We start from the raw sequence: 23,076 nt of genomic DNA, 5'->3' as shown, positions 1-23,076 counted from the left end.
CAGGGGTTTGTTCTCGGGCAATAAATTTACAACACAAAGCCTAATGAGGGAATATATTTAGTTCTGAAGGGAACTAGTAACACTCTCCAGGTATTTCAGGAACAGGACAGGTAGCCAGAATAGGCAGTGAAGCTTCTTATTCATATCAGCTGATATCTGCTTGAGAAAGTTGGTGTATTTTTCGATCTCCCTCTGAAACACATTGCAGTTTAGTGATCTGGCATGTCTGTACACCTACCATTCCTATGGTGTTTCAAAAAAAACTTCACTGCCCATTCTGGCTACCTGTCTTGTTCCCAGAATACCTGGGGAGTGTTTCTGGTGCAAAGTCTACATGGATAGGAGGCATTTTGGAAAGTCAGTTCCACCACTCCCCGTAAAAGTAAGTGTATATCTTTATTGGACTTTTTGTTATAATTTATTGCTGAGGACAACCCCTGAGTGCTGTTTTTTCTTTTCTCTCCATTTTACTTTGTCCAACTGGCTTTACTTGTACATTAATTGAGAAAAAATTCTAAATCTGCCTTAAGATATAGAAAGGAGTTTGGATGAAACGTAGAGAGTGATAATGGAGGGAAGAGTAGACTCAGTTAGGAGGAGGGAGAGGAGAAAGTAACAGGAGGGAAGTGAAAATTTTGGTCCAGGCCAAACAACCCACTATGTACAGACATTAGCCTTTTTGTGTGAAAGTATGTAGAATGACTGAATTTATAGCATCATGCTTCAATCTCTTCTTGTTTGAAATTGCACCATTTTGTGTATAGAATGACTGCCACGTTACTCATCCTACAGCGCAAAAGAAATAGTTAAACATATTGTGAGTGATTTTAGAGAGTTTTTTGAACTTTAGCTAGGGAGGAAAATAATTTCAGCATTGATAGATGAGTGTACAGTGCGTTCACGAGAATCGGTTTTGATTATTTATATTAAGTGCCACATTGGAGATCTCCAACATAGGATTTTTGGGGGATTTGGTTTCTTAGAAAAACCAAAGGGCAGAAACAATTACTGTTGCATTCCTATAATATTTAAATTTGCATGGTCTATTACAGACATATTTAAAAGGTTTTAGGTCTAATAGAGCCAGTGTCATGGGAAAAGTGAGAATTTGTGGAATTACTGAAAGAAAAGCAGGAACAGAATTGTATCATATTCTGGTATTGTTTGAATCACAGCTCAAAACTGCCAGTTCATGCCACTATCGTAGAAATAAATGCAATAAATCATTTTAACCCCTCAGTGACGAAGACTGTTTGTATCTTAATGATAAACTAATTTTTCAGTTTTTTGCATTGTAGCATTCTAAGAGCCATAACTCATTACTTTTTCCATCGATATAGCCATTTAAGGGCTTGCTTTTTGTGGGACAAGTTTTTTATTAGCATTATTTTTGGGTATGTATCATGTATTAATTTGATTAATTTTTTTAGGGGACTGGGGAAATTGGAATTCATTTTTACGGAGTACAGTATACAAAATAAATAATAAAATAACATTATTCTCTGGGTCAGCACCATTCCAGTGATACCACGTTTATACAGCTTTTTTAATGTTTTGCTACTTTTGTACACAAAAAACACTTACAAAAAAAAAAAGATTTGCCTTTGTGTTCCATTGCAATTATTTTTTCATCGACTATCCTTTATTAGGACTTGCAGGATGAATCTAGTCTTCATTTATACAATTTTTGGGAAAATGCAACATTTTGATTGCTTTTTATTCCATATTTTTCTAGACGCTAGTTCAACTAAATCTGTAATTCTGGTATGTCCATGCAGTTCAGCCTATTACCCCACAATGTTGATCTAAAGGAAGGCAAAAAAGCCCCAATGAGAAAGAAACCAATTTTTTACATTTGGAGGAAAAAAATCCTTCCTGACTCCAATCTGGCAATCAGAATAATCCCTGAATCAACAACCCTTCTGAAGAAATCAGTGACTAAAACATGGTATATTGTCAGGACAGACTATTAGGCCTCATGTCCACGGGGAAAATCAGGGTCGCCGCGGATTCTCCATGCAGAATCCCGCAGCGGGTCCCTCCTTGCCCGGGGACATGATGCTGAAAATAAGATTAAACTCACCTGTCTGGACACTGCGGATCTTCCCTCCGTCACTGCCGGATCTTTTTTCTTCGGCCCGGCGGATGTGCTCGGGATGCCGGCAGCATGCCGTGCGTATGCGCCGGGCACATCCGCCGGGCCGAAGAAAGAAGATCCGGCCGCGACGGAGGGAAGATCTGCAGCGTCCGGACAGGTAAGTTTTAATTCAGGTACGGGTGTTCCGCAGATCCGGATGGCTTCCATAGGCTTCAATAGAAGCCTGCGGGAGCCGTCCCCGTGGGAGACTCGCACTAAAATGGAGCATGCCGCGTTTTTTTTCCTGCACACGCAATCCGCGCGTTAAGGGTAAAATGACATCCACAAGTATTTAACTAGCTGCGGGTGTCCAATGCATCCCTATGGGGCTCGGATCTACGTGCAGGAAAAACGCTGCGGATTTTAAATAATCTTTTTACGTGGACATGAGGCCTTAAGCAGCTTGAGCACAGCATTTCCCCATGACCATAGGGATGCATCCGCAATGGATCGCAATTCTGCAGCTCATGCTAGTCAACCAGGAAGTCTCCGCCGCAGCATCACCACCACCACCACCGATGGCACAGGAAGTCTAACAGAGGTATGGCATTTTTTTCAGCCCATTACAGACTGCTGCAACAGCACAAGGTAGGACTCGCAGACACATGCAGCACTTATCCATGATGGTCCGAAATATATCAGCTCCCACGGATGTACATGGCATTGGCCCTTTTGACTTCTGGGTGTCTAAGCTAGATGAGTGACTGGAGCTTGCACAACATGCATTAGAGGTGCTTGCCGGCCCCGCTACCAGTGTGCAGGGTGTACAGGGTGGGATAACTGATAGATGCTTCTGTCTGTCCACAGACCATGTGGATCATCTGACATTTAAAAAAAATGAACCAGACGTAAATTTCATTTGACGTCTGCATCCCCATGGTAGTTTCCACTCCATACTTCTACTTCCTCCCAAATGAAAAATATGTCCATGTAGAAACATGGAGGTATAGCTATCATGTTTCCATCTGTGCTGTTGCTGCTGCTGGTGTTGTTGCTGCCCTCATTTTCTTGCTTCTACCATGTTTCCTCCTCCTTCCCCCAAAACAAAAAAAATTCTATATCCCAAGAAACATGTGTAGCTCTACAGCTTTTCCTTGGAGAAGGTCCTTGGTTGGGTGTTCTGATAACCTGCTAGAATTTGTTCTTTGCAAAATTTCTGACATTACTTTTAAAACAAGCAGCACAGCTGCTGTCTTCCTTGGTGCACTTTTTGATCTAGAAGACCCTTAGTGGGCTTTCTTTTGTTTTCAGTGACACCACTGTACTACAAGTGACCCCAACACCACTGTACAATATTTTTACCAATTTTTGGGAGGAGCATAGTATTTTGCAGATGTGTGGTCGTATTGGCATACAATTTGGGGGGGCTTGGTCTGCATTAGGGACTTTCTGCAGAGCAAATTAGTGAATCTGATTTTTAGTCCCATTGACTTTAATGAGAGTCGGAACTGGCCACCCCAAATTTCAACGATCTTGGTGAAATCGGTCCAATCCTGAACCACAATTATTCCATCACTAATACCTTACCACAGTGCTTATTGCCAAAACACAGTGAAAAAATCGTGCATTACCTTACCAAAATCCCTATTACCATGCCTATTATTTTAATGAGCACAACCACAAATATAGTGCTAAATGGATAAGTCTGCCTTCATCTCTGGTCCTGCTTCCAATGCTTGTTCTTTGAAGGCAAATTTGCTCCACACATGTTGCATCAGACCTTAGACAGCTTACAAACAGATTAATTTATTATCCTGTGAGTAAATAAGTTGTTAGTGACTTCTGTTGATCAGGAGAATTTTCTGTCAGATTTCTTGTAATTATTATTTTATCATTATTTCTGCAGGTCAGTACGATTACAACGATACCAAAATTCTTATTTTTGTTTTTAGGTTTTTCCACTTTTCCGCAATAAAAATCCTTTTTTTAAAAAAAATCATTTGATTTTATAAATCGCTGCATTCAAAGTCCAATAACTTTTTTATTTTTCTATGGACGGAGCTCTGTGAAGGCTTGTTTTTTGCGTAGCAAGCTTCAGTTTTTATGGGTACCATTTTCGGGAGCAAAAAATAAGCATTTTGCCTCAGTTTTTATGTTGTTTTTTTTAACACTTTTTCCCGTGCAGGATAAAAAGTGTGTTCAATTTATTGTGCGAGTCGTTACGGATACGACAATGCCAAATATGTGGGTTTTCAATTTTTTAATACTAATAGGGGAAAGAGCACAAAAAAACCTTTAGCAAATGGTGAAATCCCTGAAATACTTGCAGATTTTTTCTGTAGTGTGAATGAGATTTCTTTAAACCTTATTCACTATGTGGTAAGTGGGATTTGGATATGAAAGAGTTAATGCAAGTAATATGGTGGGTGCTGTAAAAAGGAGGCTGGAAGTATGCCCATTTTACGGCAGAAGATGAGACTGCAATTGTAGAGTTAAGACCCTTTTACACGGGCCGACAGTTGTTTCAATGACTGCACAAGCGTTGACATAACTGCTAAGGTCAAGCTGTGTTCTGCATACCCCATTTGGAGCGCTCGGCTGTATAAGAGCTGGGTGCTCCAAGCAAAGAACAGCTGGATGCAGAAGGCAAGTAGCCCCTTTTGTCTTCTGCATCCCCCGCTCGTAGCATTCAGCTGTATAACAGCCAGGCGCTCCAAGCAGAGAACAGCTGGATGCAGAAGACAAGCGGCCCCACTTGTCTTCTGCATCCCCCCCTCGGAGCGCAAGGTAATCGCTCAACGTTTGAGTGATCACCTTGCACTTAAAGGCACACAACGATTATCACGCAAAAGACATCTTTTGAGCGATAATTGTTCTGTCTAAATGGGCCTTAATGATACAAGATTTATAAAATATTCAAATCTGTTCGAAACATATATGCTTGGGATGTTTTAATGGTTATATTGATATTTACAATTAACATCTGCTCACCAAATGCATGCATTCAAATATAATTTTACTATGTATATGACACATCACAAATTGTTAAATTTGAAGTTAATACATAACTGTACACAGATGTTGTAGATTCTCCTGGCATCATTCAGCACAAAGATTTCAAATACGATGTTGACTATAGAACAGAGCACAATCTACAAAAATATGTTTGGTGCATTGATGAATCAACTGTGATGGGAAATGTTTCTGTTACATCTGACCCATCCATGGATGATGACAAGTGCATGGACCCAAGATGGTCAGATGGGAAATCATACTAGGAAACAAGGGATGTGTGTATCAGACTAAGTATACAGATAGAAGAGAGTGTACAAACACAAGACGGGGTAGGGAAAACTGACCCTAACTGATCCTGCCTATAGCAGGGCTACAGCCCTCACAAGACTTCCAGAAGCTTGCTAGACTTCCTAAATAGCTTTAGACAGTGACGGGGGCAAAGGACAAGGAACAGGAGAGACAAGACAGGACTGACACCGGAGTGATGACAAAAATAAAGACAAGAAACACAACATGTAACAAAGTACTTTAGAAAATGCAAATGAAGTCCACAGCAAGGCAATGAGTTCTCGCAGCAGGACCCAACCCGAGCGCCTGCAGAGAGCAGTGTGGAACTCACCTGCTCCTGCAGCTCCAGCACTTTCTTGAGCCCCGCACAGAAATAGAGCATGCCGCAGTTTGTTTTCTGCGCAGGATTTCGCGCAGACAAACCGCATCCGTCTGCATAGGATTGCGTATTGTAATGCAATCCTATGCAGGCATGTACGGGCAGAAATTCTGCGGGGAATCCCGCCGTGGAATTTCCGCCCATCTGCAGGCGGCCTAAGACTGACCAGGATACTAATAGTATAAACGGCACCCATGTAATCTCAGGGCAGGTTTAAAAATGTCACCAAAACACCTGATGGGTAGCTGGAATGATCGGCCCCGCCAGCCAATCAAGCAACTATACAGATAGGGAGAGGTTTCTCGCACAGTGCTAGAAACACTATGATACTGTACCTGTACTGCCTGCGCATCACTTGGTCAGCGCTGCTGCTGTGACATCATACCAGACCTGCGCTGATACCTAGATAGTGTCCAAAGCGCTGTGACAGTTTCTAAAGCAAATGGGAAGATAGAACAATACCTCTACAGTGCCACCTATTGGAAGGCAGCATTCCTGCAAGTCAACATTAGACTTTTTAACAAGCCTTGCAACAATGACTGGGAATTCTGATTCATAGGCAGAATCTTCCTCAGAAAGAGGAGATGATCATGCACAAACAGTTGTTCTGGAGAAGATTCTGGCTTTGGCTCATAATTCCCAGTCATTGTTACAAGGCTTGTAAAAAAAGTCTAACATTAACTTGCAGGAATGCTGCCCTCCAATAAGTGGCGCTGAAGAAGTATTGTTCTATCTTTCCATTTGCATATTACCCAGAGGAGCATGGATGTCCTTATAAGTCTCCTCACACCTTGTAGGTGCTCTCCCTAAGGAGAAACAATACCCTTCCTGACCCAGTGTCTAAAGCAGCATGGTGGCCTTGCCGCCTCTGGCATTTCTATGTTCAAATCTGAATAAGGAAAACATCTGCATGGAGTTTGTATGTGCTCCATGCGTTTGTATGATTTTATTCCCGCACTCCAAAAACATGCTATATGTTGAATTAAAAAATGATGATCTGCAATGGGGACAGAAAACTAAAATATCAGGTAATATACAGTGCTGTGAACATGCATTCTCTATATAAAAATAAGTGATTATAACATATTAATAAGATTTGGCACAGATTTTCTATGAACGTGCTATAGGGCTGTGCCCCCCAGAAACTGTTCGGAACACACCGTAGCATTTTAATTTAAAGTGCACCTGACCTCTCGGAATAAACTGCCATGTGTGCTCAAGGAATAACTCTCTAACTGGCCATTGTCGTATTTGTATCGTGTATTTATCACTAGTTTTCCTCTCTGATGGCTGTATCTGTAATTCTCAGTTGTCTCTCTGCTGGTGGGAGGAGCCAGATGTTATGTTGTGCTTTATACACTGTGTACAGTGCAAAGCGTGGATTCTGCTGAATAACTCTCTATAGGATATATCATCTGGGAGGACATTAGGGAAACACTCAGCAGTGTAGATATAATTTCAGTCAGGGGCGTAACTATAGAGGGTGCAGGGGATGCAATTGCACCCGGGCCCAGGAGCCTTAGGGGGCCCATAAGGCCTCTCTTCTCCATATAGGGACCCAGTACTATGAATAAAGCATTATAGTTGGGGGCCCTGTTACAGGTTTTGCATTGGGGCCCAGAAGCTTCAAGTTATGTCTCTGTGCAGCATGGTTTAGGTATGGGTACGGGTACAGATACAGATAGAGGGGGGACCCAGCTCACGTTTTGCATCAGGGCCCCTGAGCCTTTAGTTACGCCCCTAATTTCAGTAGTGTAACTCACTAGTTATCTGCAGGCAATGTCTGCTGTGAGTGAATGTCTCTCTCTCACACCCTCTTCCCATTCCCTCTGTTCTCCATAGATGTCCATAGGTAGTATGATTCAGTAGTCTTCTTCACTTCATGTGTCTTGCTATCACTGTTACCGGACACTGTCATTACTTGACAACAGGGAGTGGATAGCAAAATAGAAGGAATGGAGACCCATAGTGGCTAACACTTTTGAGTGATTTTTCAGCAAAGAAGGATCATTTAAGATAAATGAAGTGATTTGCACTTTTTCTAGTTATCACATTGGCTACCACAAAACCACAACCTGTTGGAACTATGTAACTGTTTTTGCTCCCAAAATAAGTCTAGTGGCGCAGGCTCCTCTTCCAGCTTTTGGTCTAGGCAGTTTGCAGCCTGACATCATGTCATTGTGTTGGCCTGCATCAAAGATGCTATATATAGGCCACAGACTATTATAGGCGTGCAACCTATATGGCAAACAGCAGAGTGGGATGTCATAGGCTCTTTTTGGACTCGGAAAGAAAATTGCGTCAGGGTGCAGCAAACAATTGGTTCTATGATCCAGTAATAATTTTAATAATGGCACCTAGAAATCGTTTTGATGCAGATTTAAACTGTGGCCAGAATAGCAGATTAGATTTGAATCCTCTGGAAGTAAATAATGAAATTTCCCATTCAATAACAGCAAGCCAAGAACTTGAAAACCATGAAAAATCTATACACAACGCATATTAGAAAATGTCATATCTTTTGGCTTAGGTCTTATTCATACGAGCGTATATTGGCCGGCATTTTCACGGCCGGCTGATATCAGCTACTATCTGATGCACTGGATTCCAATGCATCAGATCACACAGACGTATTCCCGCGGCGTAAAAGTGCCCAGCCAGGCGCTCTTACACCAGGCAGTAAGGATAGTCCTGGAACTATCTTCCTGGCCTGACTATGGTAGCCAATGACAGCGGCCGGAGAAGAGAGGTGGTAGGGAGTTTAGCAGTGTGACTGCTAAACTCCCTCCCCTTCTCTTCTTCTCTCTGCCCCTTACCATTGTTTGCAATGGGAGGGGGTGGGATGGGGCAGAGCTAGGCTTAACTCCGCACCATCTCTCCCCCCTCATTGCTGGCTGTGGACAAGCTTAGCTCCCCCCCATCTCGCCCGCTCCCATTGGGGAGGAGAGAGGAGGTGAGACGTTGAGGGGGAAGGAAGGGGGAAACAGCTTAGCAGAGCTCCAACGGCATATACGCCGAGCCCTTGCATCACATGGTAGCATATATCATCCAGCCGTGAAAACCCCAGCCGATATATACTCGTGTGAATAAGCCCTTATAGTGATAAAATATTTGTGACGCACATACCTATAAAAGGGAATCTGTCACCTCTTTTTAGCCTTTTAAACTAAGCTTATGGGCTAAAAGTAGGTGACCCCCGGACTCCTGAAATGTAAGTTTTAAACTTTCCTTCCCTAACATTACCCTGGTTTCAGCTCTAGAAGCTGCTGCTGAATGCATTGAGCAGTGCTGCTAAGCAGTAGGCCCATTACAAAATTATAACTGGCAGACTACTCAGCAGCTCCGCTCAATGCATTCAGTGGTGGCTTCCAGTGCTGACAATGGGAAAGTGATAGATTCTCTTTAACCCCTTAATGCTTCATGTACAGTTATGACATGGAGGTTTGGGGCTTGTATGGATAGGAATCAGGAGGCAATCCCACGCAATACAATGTGGGGGTCAGTTGTTTCTTATAGCTAAGAGCTGTGATCAGCATTCATGCTGATCACATTTGTTAACCCTTTCAATACTGACAGCGGCTTTTAAATGCCCTGAACAGTCTCCCACTATAAGATTGCGTAGTGCTGTTCAGTTTCCAAGGCAGCCAAGGGCCTTCTGAAAGCCTCCAGGGCTGCCGTTGTAGATTGGCTGTCAGTTTGGGGTATGATGTAATACTGCGTTATTACATCATACTACAGGATAGATCCAACCATCACAAGTTCTTGTCCTCTATGGAGACTAAAAAAAAATTAAAAAAAAAATCAGTTTTACTAATTATTTAAAAAAAGTTAAAAAAACAACTTTTTCCATATTTATAATGAAAAACTCCCCAAAACATATTTGTTATCACTGCATCCATATAAGACTAACATACCAAATATGGCAGAAATGCTCTTTTTCCCATTTCACTCCACTTACCAGTTTTTCAATACATTAAATAGTACCATTGAAAAATACAACTTATACCACAAAAACAAACCCTCAGACTGTTATGTTAATGGCTAAATAAAAGTTTTTTTTGGAGGGGGGGGGGGGGGGGGTTAAGAGTCGGGAAGAAAAAATGAAAAAAAAAAGGACCGCATACTTAAGGGGTTAAATACAAGAATGGGAAGCAGCGTCAACATGTGGGTGAAGTATTTTGGGACCACAGCCATATCAACCTAATGTATTTATGCATACATACTGCATAACTGATGAAAAATAAACTAGTTATGTTTATTTTTCTTGATTACATTGAAGACATTTGTCATACATATGTTTCTAATTGTTTCAGGTTTTCTTTGGGTGAATCACAAATATTAATTCCTGTTTGTATATGTTTAGTGATCGTGTTCTGTCTAGAAATAGCATAACACACATAAGAAGGGTCTTGTTTTTTTGGCTGCATGAAGAAACCGCACAACTAGTAATCTGTATATTACCCCCATTGCACATTGCTGAGTCCTGTAGTGCACCAGCTAGCTGCTTAGAACCTCTCAGCATAGCCTGACTTCTGTGTATGTATCTCTGATTTGCTGGGCAGAGGAAGCTAGGCGAGGGGAAGGCTGGGGTCACAAGAGCATATATCGCAGCATGCAGTCTGTGAGATACATGTATGTGGCACGAAGTCAGTGTGCAATGACATCGCTGTACTATCTGGGTGTGTATGCATGTGTAATATGTGTCAAGATAGGATATGCTGCTATTTTTCTTGCACACATATTTCATGTCAGCTGCCAGCAATGGGAGGGGGTGGGAGCTTAGCACTCTTGCTCCCACACCCTCCCATTGCAAACAGTTAGCAAGGGGTGGAGAGAAGCAAGGAAGGGGGTGAGAGTTTAGCAGACACACTGCTAAACTCCCTCCCACCTCCCTTTTCTGGCAGCTCCCAAAGGCTCCCATAGTAGTCTATGGAAGTCGCCACCGTATTCTGGCCAGGAAGATAGTTCCTGAACAGAGATGAGCGAGCACCAAAATGCTTGAGTGCTCGTTACTCGAGTCGAACTTTCAGTGATGCTCGAGAGTTCGTTTCGAGTAACGAACCCCATTGAAGTCAATGGGCGTCTCGAGCATTTTTGTATATGACTGGTGCTCCGCTAAGGTTTTCATTTGTGAAAATCTTAGCAAATCACCAAAGTCATGTAAAAACACAGAAATGGATAGGGCAGGCGAGAAGCAACATGCAGGGCTGCATTTCGGGCCCCGAGGTCTCACTATTAAGCCACAATAGTGGCAAGAGTGAGGACCTCCCCCCCACTGTCAGCATAACGATCGTTCTCCTCTGCCACAGCTGTAACAGCTGTGGCAGAGAAGAACGATGTTAGCCCATTGAATTCAATGGAGCCTGCAATACAGCAGGTTCCACTGAAAGCAATGGGCTGCCGCCGAGCGCGGGATGAATTTTCGGGAAGGGCTTAAAAATATAAGCCCTTACCTGAAAATCATCCTAAAATGTGTAAAAATAAAAAAAATAAAAATTATGTCAGCATTAAGATCGTTCTCCTCTGCCACAGCTGTAACAGCTGTGGCAGAGAAGAACGATGTTAGCCCATTGAATTCAATGGAGCCGGCAATACAGCCGGCTCCATTGAAAGCAATGGGCTGCCACCGAGCGCGGGATGAATTTTCGGGAAGGGCTTAAAAATATAAGCCCTTACCTGAAAATCATCCTAAAATGTGTAAAAATAAAAAAAATAAAAATTATCTCAGCATTAAGATCGTTCTCCTCTGCCACAGCTGTAACAGCTGTGGCAGAGAAGAACGATGTTAGCCCATTGAATTCAATGGAGCCGGCAATACAGCCGGCTCCATTGAAAGCAATGGGCTGCCACCGAGCGCGGGATGAATTTTCGGGTAGGGCTTAAAAATATAAGCCCTTACCTGAAAAAGAAAGATTTTAGTGTAAAAAAAGAATACAAATGCAGGCATTCTCTTCGATGGAGCCGCTGCTGCTGCCGGCGACTCCATTGAAGACAATGGTCCGCTGGCACACCTGAATTCTTTTTCAGGGAAGGGCTTTACATATGGGGCACAGCCGCATCTTCTCCTGCTGTCCCCTGCACTGTGGTGCTGAACTGCTGTCATTCAGCTGAGAGCTGCGCTGAGCCAATCAGAGGCAGCATTCACTCACCCATTCATAAATTCATGAATGGGTGTGAGTGAGATCTGCCTCTGATTGGTCAGGCTGTGACCAATCAGAGGCAGCTCATTCAGCAGGCGGGGATTTTAAATCCCCGGCTGCTGAATACTACAGAGAGCAGTTCAGGAGAACTGCCAGCTGGCCGCAGCTGAACTCCATCTGCCGGGACCAGGTGAGTATATATATATTTTTTTTTTTTACACATTTCTGGATGAATTGCAGGGAAGGGCTTATATATTTAAGCCCTTCCCGAAAATTCATTGTGTGATCGCCGGCAGCCCATTGCTTTCAATGGAGCCGGCTGTATTGACGGCTACATTAAATTCAATGGGCTAACATCGTTCTGCCGGGACAAGGTGAGTATTTTTTTTTTTACTTTTTACACATTTTAGGATGATTTTCAGGTAAGGGCTTATATTTTTAAGCCCTTCCCGAAAATTCATCCCACGCTAGCCGGCAGCCCATTGCTTTCAATGGAGCCGGCTGTATTGCCAGCTCCATTGAATTCAATGGTCAGTGCTCGTTTAATCGAGACGAGCACCGCGTGGTGCTCGTCTTGAGTAACGAGCATCTCGAGCACCCTAATACTCGAACGAGCATCAAGCTTGGACGAGTATGCTCGCTCATCTCTATTCCTGAACTATCTTTCCTGGGCGACGTAAAAGCGCCTGGCCAAAATGTGCTCCTATGTGTTATCTTGGCCGGCCAGGCGCTTTTACACCATGGGAATCCCCCCCTTCTGAACTGATGCATTGTAAACCAATGTATCAGATTGGCAGCGTATATCGGCTGGCCGTGAAAGACGGCCGATATACGCTCGTGTGAATAAAGCCTGAGCCACAGATCTCTTGCAGGACAAAAGCAGTTTAGACTGCTCACTTCTGCAGTGGTCGTTTCTTTACAGGAACTGTAGTGCTGCATTCAGAGATAATTTTCAATAAAAATGGCATGCTATGGCTTATTCAGATGCGCATATGCGCTAATACGCTTATATTTTCACATGGATGAAGTTAGGAGATGGCAAGAAGCAGGCTGATGCTTCCGTGCTAACAGATAGATATTTTTTTGCAATCAAAATGTCTGTTTACATGCCTGCATATTACACCCTTAGGGTGGATTCAGACGACCGTATATCGGCTCGGTTTTCACGCCGAGCCGATATACGTTGTCCTCATCTGCAGGGGGGGAGGATAGAAGAGCCAGGAGCAGGAACTGAGCTCCCGCCCACCCTCTGCACTATTTGCAATGAAAGGAGGCGGGGATAAGTTCTGAGAATTAGCCCCGCCCCTGCCCCGCCTCTCCTCATTGCAAATAGTGCAGAGGGGTGGAGAGGAGGCAGAGAGGGGGCGGGAGCTCAGAGCACTGCTCCTGGCTCTTCCAGCCTCCCCCCCTGCAGAGAGAGGCAACGTATATCGGCTGGGCGTGAAAACCCGGCCGATATACGGTCGTCTGAATCCAGCCTTACTGAGGAATAGAATAGCGATTAAATGCTGAATTAGGGCCAGCTGTCTCCTTTGCCCTGCGTTGTACTCAGGGAAACCCCCCTCCCTCTCCCTTCTTTTTGATGCTGCCATAGAAGTCTATAGGATTCCCTGCTGTAAAAGTTGCATCGCACCGCACGATTACACACTTTTCATGCGATGCAGTGCAACACATAGTTAGGCTCTATAGGGAAACATGGGCTACAAAACATCACAAATTGCGGCTGTATAGAACATGCCACGATTTTTTAGTCTCACAATGTTGCAGGCTACAAAACATCGCTCATGTGGAATAACACATAGGAAAGCATGGACTCTACATACATGTGATTTATAGCACTGTTGCATTGCAACAAAATCACCCATGTGGAAGTGGCCTAATGTCTAGGTATTCTATTCAATGCCCAGGGAAAGTATATAGCATATAGAACTAAAACATACATTTCGTACTTTGCCTAAAAACATACAATTCTACACAACGTCTGTTTTTCACGCATTGCCAATAACACATATATCTTTAAAAAACTTTATGAAACATTTTTTAAGTCCCAGTAGGGACCCTAAACATGTGATTGCTTGATCTCTTGTTTAATAGTATACTGTAATACTTAAAGGAGATGTCTCGAGGAAGCAGTTAATTTTTTTTTTTGCCCAGTCCCCCCCATTAAACACACATTACTAAGCCCCCCTGTAAATGACATTTCTAGCTGGTTCGTACTTACCGTTCCAGCGTTTCAGCAAGTTATAAAAGTTTCCTCAAGATGGCCGCCGGCTCTTTCCCAGTCGCTCGCTGCAGCCCGACGTGCGCGCTCCCGAGACGCCGCCAGCTGTGTCTCCATGGCAACCGGACGCATCGCAGCCGCCGACCAGACGCCCCGCAGCCGCCGACCAGACAGCAGGTAACCGGCGCTAGCCCCCGGCTCCCCAGCGCTAGCTCCCCCGGCGCAGCGACAGCCCCCCCCCATCGCAGCGACAGCCCCCCCGGCCTAGCGCTAGCTCCCCCGGCGCAGCGACAGCCCCCCCGGCCTAGCGCTAGCTCCCCCGGCCTAGCGACAGCCCCCCCGGCCTAGCGCTAGCTCCCCCGGCCTAGCGACAGCCCCCCCCGGCCCACCGCTAGCTCCCCCGGCGCAGCGACAGCCCCCCCGGCCTAGCGCTAGCTCCCCCGGCGCAGCGACAGCCCCCCCGGCCTAGCGCTAGCTCCCCCGGCCTAGCGACAGCCCCCCCGGCCTAGCGCTAGCTCCCCCGGCCTAGCGACAGCCCCCCCCGGCCCACCGCTAGCTCCCCCGGCGCAGCGACAGCCCCCCCGGCCTAGCGACAGCCCCCCCGGCCTAGCGCTAGCTCCCCCGGCGCAGCGACAGCCCCCCCGGCGCAGCGACAGCCCCCCCGGCCTAGCGACAGCCCCCCCCATCGCAGCGACAGCCCCCCCGGCCTAGCGCTAGCTCCCCCGGCGCAGCGGCAGCCCCCCCGCCCGGCGCAGCCCGGCGCAGCGGCAGCCCCCCCCCGACCCATCACTTACCTGGGAGGCTTCTCGGGGCGGCTGGGCTGGGCTGGTCTTCTCCGCTGGGCAGCTCCAGTTTCTGCACCTTCCTCTAACAGAGGATGGTGCAGAATGGCCGCTTCAGCGCGCTCCCGAGCAGTGACAGCTCGTCTGCGCATGCGCAGAAGAGCTGTAGCGGGGAGCACACTGAAGCGGCTCGTGCTGAATGGAGAAGACCGGACTGCGCAAGCGCGTCTAAAAAAGCAAGCTGCCGGCGAATTTAGACGGAACCATGGAGACGAGGACGCTAGCAACGGAGCAGGTAAGTGGAATAACTTCTGTATGGCTCATATTTAATGCACAATGTACATTACAAAGTGCATTAATATGGCCATACGGAAGTGTATAACCCCACTTGGTTTCGCGAGACCACCCCTTTAAGTATTCCAGTGCATTGTGCTGTTAGTATTATCCTGACTGTAATTGTATTAATATAATGGCAGGCCTGAGTGCTTTCACTAGGCTGCCATGACAAGTCCCTTTGGCATCTGAGGGCAGGTGTCAGCTGTGTGTAACACAGTCACCACTTACCACATATGGAGTGGACTCAGCTGCTGACCCTGCTCCATATTCTCTCTGCACACATCCATCATGCATGTACTGTGGATGTCGTCAAGGGGTTAATACAGATGAATTTATAGTCTGCTACCTAAACTCTTTGTGCATTATGAATAAGAACTAGTGAAGACAAAAGTGTCAGTGATTCCCATACCTGCCAACTGGAAAACTGCTAATAAATTCAACAGAAAATTAGCCAGAATCCCTGTGCTCTGTTGATGGCGCCTCGCTTCTTTCTTGGACTCATAGTAATCGTTACATAAATTACGTTTTTATTGCAGCAACATGGGTGTTCACAGAACAGTTGTTTACATGTGATGCAACTCTGGACAGACTATTAGGAAACAACTATTATGCTATTAAACATAATTGATGATAAAAGCTCATTTGTTTATGATGAATTTGCTACATCGTTAAAATCAGGGATTCTGTTATGTATGAGAAAATCTAGAATTAGGCTACAATCACACGGGCGAGCATGATAATGGGACAAGAACCTTGAGCCGATATGTCGCTTGCCGGCGTACGATTTTCATCTTGATGCAGTACGTTTTTGATTAAAAATCGCATCACTTCCGTGAAATTGCGATCCTCATGCGCATGTTAGGATCGCAAATGTTTCCCTAATGAGGGACAGCTGTCTTCTCTTTCTGTTTTGCGCAGTGTTTGACCCTTCCAAATGCAATTTTTTGCACACGCGCGAAATGAGTGCGTAAAGCGTGCTTATGAGAATGAACCCATTGATCACAATAGCTTTTATTCTCGTGTTTAGTGCGCACAGATTTTGATTGCACAAAAACACACACAAACATTGCCTTGTGAAAGAGCCAGTAAGGTCCCACTGAAAGCAATGGGCAAGGCGTTCTGAGGGAATGCCCAAAGATAGAATGTGATGCGATATTTTTTGCTCACAGGATCTAAAGAAGGGATTTCATATTTCTCCAAGTTTTGTGTCCATCGCATTGCACAAAATTCGTGCAAGAGTATTGTTCATGTGAGTAAGCCCTTAATGATATTAATAGACTGTATTTGTCAGGGCTTAAACACATGGGCGTGTGCTTGTCCCAAATCATGGCTGCAAAACGGGACGAAACAAAACGATTGATTTCAATACTAAGCGAGAAAAAAGATAGGGCAGAACCTATCTTCCCGCTATTTTTTCAAACTCGCCCGCAATATTGTAGTGTTTGAATAGTCAAAAAGAAAAGACTGGTGTTTGTGGTAATATGTTCCGTAGCGGCCAGCATATTAATGCATGCCCCCATCTGTTTAAGCACTCAGCCTGTATTTACGGAGGAATAACCTACTATCTTCCATATTCTATATAGCCAAGCACATTTATGATAGAACTTAAATAAGCATATGTGGAGCACACGAAGCAACTACTTCACCGACCTATATAGCAGCAAGACTTTTATATGCTCCCATTCACCCATCACTTCTCCCATTTCTGCACCAAAGTGGCATGTTCTTTAGGGCAAAAACACATGGGTGCATGCGTTGAAACTAGAGATGAGCGAGCGTACTCGCTAAGGCATACTACTTGAGCGACCATTGCCTTTTGCGAGTACCTGCCCACTCGTCTCAAATGATTCGGGTGCCGGCAGGGGTGAGCGGTGTGTTGCGGGAGTGAGCAGGGGGGAGAGAGAGAGAGATCTCTCCTCCCCCATTCCTCCCCGCTCTCCCCTGCCACTTCCCGCACCCCGCCGACACCCGAATCTTTTGAGATAAGCGGGCAGGTACTCGCAAAAGGCACTACTCGCTTGAGTAATTTGCCTTAGCGAGTACGCTCGCTCATCTCTAGTCTCAATGCTTGCAGCTACAGAGCATAGTTGCGCATGAACCAGGTTTTTTTTTTTGACTATTCAAACTCCACACTATTGCGCGCGAGTTTGGAAAAAAAAAAGTGGGAAGATAGGTCCTGCCTATCTTTCCAGCGTATAGAAAAACTAAATGCGAGAAAGATAAGAGAAAGTCTTATCTTTTCTTGTGCATAGTATTAACACGTGAGAATCCCGATAGTGAAAACAAAACCATTGAAATCAATGGTTTCGTTTCATCCTCCTTTGCTTTGGTGCACATTATTAACTGCACTTCTAAATATTCATTGTTTCTCTGGCTTTTTTCTGCATGGTCTGGTCTGTTACGATGAGACAGTAGTGATCAAGTATCTATGCTTTATATAACTGAATAAAACATATACAGAAAGTGCTGGATGCAGTGAGGTGGTTACAAAAAAATCAATGTTCACATTTTTTAATGGGGGACCCTCCCAAAAGTTGACATTTGTTAAGAAAATTAGTTTCTGATAGTTTCTGGTCCATTGGATAGCGTTAACCCGTAAATCTGAGTCACGGCAAAAAAGTAATATTTGTAAGCAAGAGCATTATCAATAAAATGAGACCATGATCAGGTTTCTAGGTCAAATCATTTTCATTTTATAAAAGAACTGTGATTTTTTTTTTTTAACAAAAATGCCCTAAAATTATAACTTCAAAGTTGATGAGGCACGGGTTAATATTACCAACTGATCTGAAACTTTGGGAAATTTTCTTACCAATTGGCAACTTTTAAGAGGGTCCTCTAAAAGATATTGCAAGAAAATGTTTTCCCTATATACCCCGACCATTCTAAAAGGTGCAAATTTAGTACAGAGCATAATTAAGGGATAATTCACAAAAACATTATAAAAATCCACAAAAAAACTGCCATGCTGCTCTGTATGGTGTCCATTTTGTACTTCTGTATGTCATCTATGTTTTATGTCCACAAAAGAAAAGCAAACATTGTAACAGACACCAATTAACTTCTTCCTGCATTTCTTAGCAACTGATCTGTGAAATATAGACAGTGTCCACATTTTGTCTTTTTTGTGTCTCCATTGACTTGCATGGTGAGTCTCATCTGTAAATTGGAGCAGAATAGTGTTTTTTTCACATGGACTGTATGTCCATGTGCAAAAGCTGATCTGTGAATTGGCACATTGCTGTCACGGTCTAGTCCAGTGTTTCCCAACTCCAGTCCTCGGGGACACCCAACAGGTCATGTTTTCAGGATATCCTATAGCAAGAACACCTGTGGCAATGTCTGAGGTACCGACAAAAACATGAGGACTGGAGTTGGGAAACACTAGTCGAATCCATTGTAGACCTGGACAGTACATAGGCCAAAAATATGATTGTGTGAATTAGTCCCTAGTGTTTGGGCTTCTTCAAACAAGCGTATGCTCCCCACTATGGAGCGTAGTTGCACATGAACAAGGTAAAAATCTTTTTTTTTATCTTTCAAACTTCCTGCTATACCACGCAAGATAAAAAAAAAGATTGGGAAGATAAGTTCTGCCCTATCTGTCCTGCACATAATATTAACTATGTGCAAGAAAGATAGGGCAAGTCCTATCTTTTCTTGCTCGTATTATTAACGGGTAGGAATACCGCTAGTGAAAACAATACCATTGAAATCAATGGTTTTGTTTTGTCCTGTTATGTGGTCCTGGTTATCACAGTCGCATAACGGGACTAAATCCCGTCCATGTGTTTAAGCCCTCGGAGAAATAAAATCTTCTGGATAGGATATCTTTTAATGGCTAATGAAAAGAAATGATGCTACAGCAAGGTTTTGAGGCTCCTTGGCCTCTTCATCAGAATTATAATATCTCTGCACCAAATATATGTATATATATATATATATATATATATATATATATATATATATATATATATATATATATATATATATATATATATATATATATATATATACATACATACATCTTCAGATATATCCTATCATATGCCTGATGAAGAGGCCAGTGAGCTTTGAAAGGTAACATCATTTCTTTTTGTTAGCCATTAAAAGGTGTACATATATATCTACAAGATTACTTTGTTTCTCTTACTGAGAGCAATAACATTTTGTTCTACCTGCTAACACAATACAAAACTTTTTTCTTTTTATATGTGTTTTTTCCTTTATTTAGAAAACATTGGAAAACAACTAAAAAAAATCTTTATACAGCAGGCTAAGGGCGAGCACCCACTGGCGTTTTTTTACCTGCATTTTGCGTTTTGCGTTTTTCCTGCACAGGCATAGAGATAACATGTGTTCCTGTCCACTGGCGTTTTTTTTGCGTTGCGTTTGCGTTTTTAACATAGGAACTGTCAGTTGCATATGTGTCCTTATTTTTCTCCTAATGCACCCATGAATGTCAATGAAAATTAACGGAAAAGCCGCGAAAACGCCGCGGAAAACGCAATCGCCAGTGGGTGCTCGCCCTGAGAGTGTTCAATATTTTAGTACATTGGAACAAACTGAAATGTTAACTTTTTATATATAACTGTATGATTAGAAAGCATATTTCCTTTCATTCAAAACCACAACTTCCTTCTCACAGGGAAGTGTTTGATGACTGCATATTATTTCCAAAGCTAATTTTCTGTGGGGGATTATTTCCTCCATATTGGACATACATTTACACACCTTCTTGGTTGTTCTTCATGTTCCATCAATTTAAATAAAGTCTATTTTCCATGATCCTTACTAGAGATGAGCGAGCGTACTCGCTAAGGCAAATTACTCGAGCGAGTATTGCCTTTTGCGGGTACGTGCCGGCTTGTCTTAAAAGATTGGGTGCCGGCGGGGAGATCGGGGAGGACCGGGGGGGGGGGGGGGGGGGGAATCTCTCTCTCTCTCCCCCTGCTCACTCCCGCAACTCACTGCTCACCCCCGCAGACACCCGAATCTTTTGAGACGAGCGGGCAGGTACTCGCAAAAGGCAATACTCGCTCGAGTAATTTGCCTTAGCGAGTACGCTCGCTCATCTCTAATCCTTACCTTATAACTTCTTCTTTGTGTAACAATTTTTGTTTCTTGAATTATTTCATTGTTTCCTCCATAATTGAATTATTTCTTTAGATGTGATGGAAACAACTAGGGGATTATTTGTTGCAAGCTGTGTTGCTATTCTCAGTTTCTTTCATATCGTTTTGTCTTAAAGGAGTATTCCTGGAATTTCCAGAGCATCGCTTTGATTCTAAAATAGGAAAATAATAAACTTTTACATATTCTTGTATTCTTTTCAGAGGCAAAGGCCATTCATTATCAGTATAGATGACATGTTATTACTAGAGATGAGCGAACGTACTCGTCCGAGCTTGATACTCGTTCGAGTATTAGCGTGTTCGAGATGCTCGTTACTCGTAACGAGTACCACGCGATGTTCGAGTTACTTTCACTTTCATCTCTGAGACGTTAGCGCGCTTTTCTGGTCAATTGAAAGACAGGGAAGGCATTACAACTTCCCCCTGCGACATTCAAGCCCTATACCACCCCCCTGCAGTGAGTGGCTGGGGAGATCAGGTGTCACCCAAGTATAAAAATCGGCCCCTCCCGCGGCTCGCCTCAGATGCGTTGTGACTTAGCTGAGGGACAGTGGTATCGTGTTGGAGCTGCTGTAGGGAGAGTGTTAGGAGTTAGTGTAGGCTTCAAGAACCCCAACGGTCCTTCTTAGGGCCACATCTAACCGTGTGCAGTAGTGTGGAGGCTGCTTTTAGCAGTGTTGCACTTTTTTTTTTTTGGTATATCGGCCGTGCAGAGCATTGCGCCCTGCAGTAATACTCCAGGGACAGAAGTGTGTAGGCAGGGCCAGAAGACATATATTATAGATTGAATATACGCAGTGGTCCTTTTCAAAAAAATATTGGAAAAATACCTATTTGGCCTGCCTGTCACTGTGCTCAGTGTTCTGGGTCCGTGTCTGCTGGGGGTAGTAGTTCTCCAAATAAATACGCAGCCAGCTAAGTGTTACAGCAGGCTTGCGCCAAATTATTTCCTGGCTCTGAAATCACCGGTCTGTTGCAGTTAATAACAGTGCAACACTGCGGTTCCGTCACACAGTCCAGGGACAGAATTGTGTAGGCAGGGCCAGAAGACATATATTATAGATTGAATATACGCAGTGGTCCTTTTCCAAAAAATATTGGAAAAAAATCTATTTTGCCTGCCTGTCACTGTGCTCAGTGTTCTGGGTCCGTGTCTGCTGGGGGTAGTAGTTCTCCAAATAAATACGCAGCCAGCTAAGTGTTACAGCAGGCGTGCACCTAATTATTTCCTGGGGTTCCGTAAACGAAGTCAGCCTCCAACCACAGGCCAATAAGCGGCACATTTAATTACAGCGTTCTGTTTCTGCACTACTGCTAATACATCATGCTGAGGGGTAGGGGTAGGCCTAGAGGACGTGGACGTGGGCGAGGAAGCGGAGGCCCAAGTCAGGGTGTGGGCACAGGCCGAGCCAGTGCGGTGGCCAGGGGTAGAGGCAGGGCCAGACCGAATAATCCACCAACTGGTTCGCAAAGCGCCCCCTCGCGCCATGCCACCCTGCAGAGGTAAAGGTGCTCTACGGTGTGGCAGTTTTTCACAGAGACGCCTGACGACCGACGAACAGTGGTGTGCAACCTTTGTCGCGCCAAGATCAGCTGGGGAGGCACCACCACCAGCATGCACAGGCATATGATGCCAAGCACCCCACAAGGTGGGACGATGCCCGTTCACCGCCTTCGATTTGCACCACTGCCTCTCCCCCCTGTGCCCCAACCTGCCACTGAGATCCAACCCCCCTCTGAGGACACAGGCAGTACCGTCTCCTGGCCTGCACCCACACCCTCACCTCCGCTGTCCTCGGCCCCATCCAGCAATGTCTCTCAGCGTAGCGTCCAGACGTCGCTAGCGCCACTGTTTGAGCGCAAGCGCAAGTACGACGCCACGCACCCGCATGCTCAAGCGTTAAACGTGCACATTGCAAAATTGATCAGCCTAGAGATGCTGCCGTATAGGCTTGTGGAAACGGAGGCTTTCAAAAGCATGATGGCGGCGGCGGCCCCGCGCTACTCGGTTCCCAGTCGCCACTACTTTTCCCGATGTGCCGTCCCAGGCCTGCACGACCACGTCTCCCGCAACATTGTACGCGCCCTCACCAACGCGGTTACTGCCAAGGTCCACTTAACAACAGACACGTGGACAAGCACAGGCGGGCAGGGCCACTATATCTCCCTGACGGCACATTGGGTGAATTTAGTGGAGGCTGGGACCGAGTCAGAGCCTGGGAGCGCTCACGTCCTACCCACCCCCCGAATTGCGTGTCCCAGCTCGGTGGTGGTATCTGCGGGGGTGTATGCTTCCTCCACTAAACCACCCTCCTCCTCCTCCTACGCAACCTCTGTCTCGCAATCAAGATGTGTCAGCAGCAGCAGGTCGCCAGCAGTCGGTGTCACGCGGCGTGGCAGCACAGCGGTGGGCAAGCGTCAGCAGGCCGTGCTGAAACTACTCAGCTTAGGAGATAAGAGGCACACGGCCCACGAACTGCTGCAGGGTCTGACAGAGCAGACCGACTGCTGGCTTGCGCCGCTGAGCCTCCAACCAGGCATGGTCGTGTGTGACAACGGCCGTAACCTGGTGGCGGCTCCGCAGCTCGGCAGCCTCACGCACGTGCCATGCCTGGCCCATGTGTTTAATTTGGTGGTTCAGCGCTTTCTGAAAAGCTACCCCCACTTGTCTTACCTGCTCGGAACGGTGCGCCAGCTCTGCGC

General features: G+C 45.0%; 1 protein-coding gene and 1 long non-coding RNA gene across 5 annotated transcripts in view; one reads left to right on the top strand and one right to left on the bottom strand.

Annotated features, from left to right (window-relative positions):
- The window catches only part of LOC136625625 (uncharacterized), a 54,379-nt gene extending 38,651 nt beyond the window's left edge, over positions 1–15,728 (bottom strand). Inside the window, exon 1 of the long non-coding RNA XR_010792561.1 lies at positions 15,648–15,728. This is a non-coding gene — a long non-coding RNA (uncharacterized lncRNA). The remainder of the gene's footprint in view (positions 1–15,647) is intronic.
- The window catches only part of NDP (norrin cystine knot growth factor NDP), a 118,183-nt gene that overhangs the window by 71,668 nt on the left and 23,439 nt on the right, over positions 1–23,076 (top strand). The window lies entirely within an intron of this gene.

This window comes from Eleutherodactylus coqui, chromosome 4 (genome assembly GCF_035609145.1).
Source record: "Eleutherodactylus coqui strain aEleCoq1 chromosome 4, aEleCoq1.hap1, whole genome shotgun sequence".
NCBI lineage: Eukaryota > Metazoa > Chordata > Amphibia > Anura > Eleutherodactylidae > Eleutherodactylus > Eleutherodactylus coqui.
Note: the sequence above shows the minus strand (reverse complement) of the source record. Positions and strands in the feature narration are given on the sequence as shown.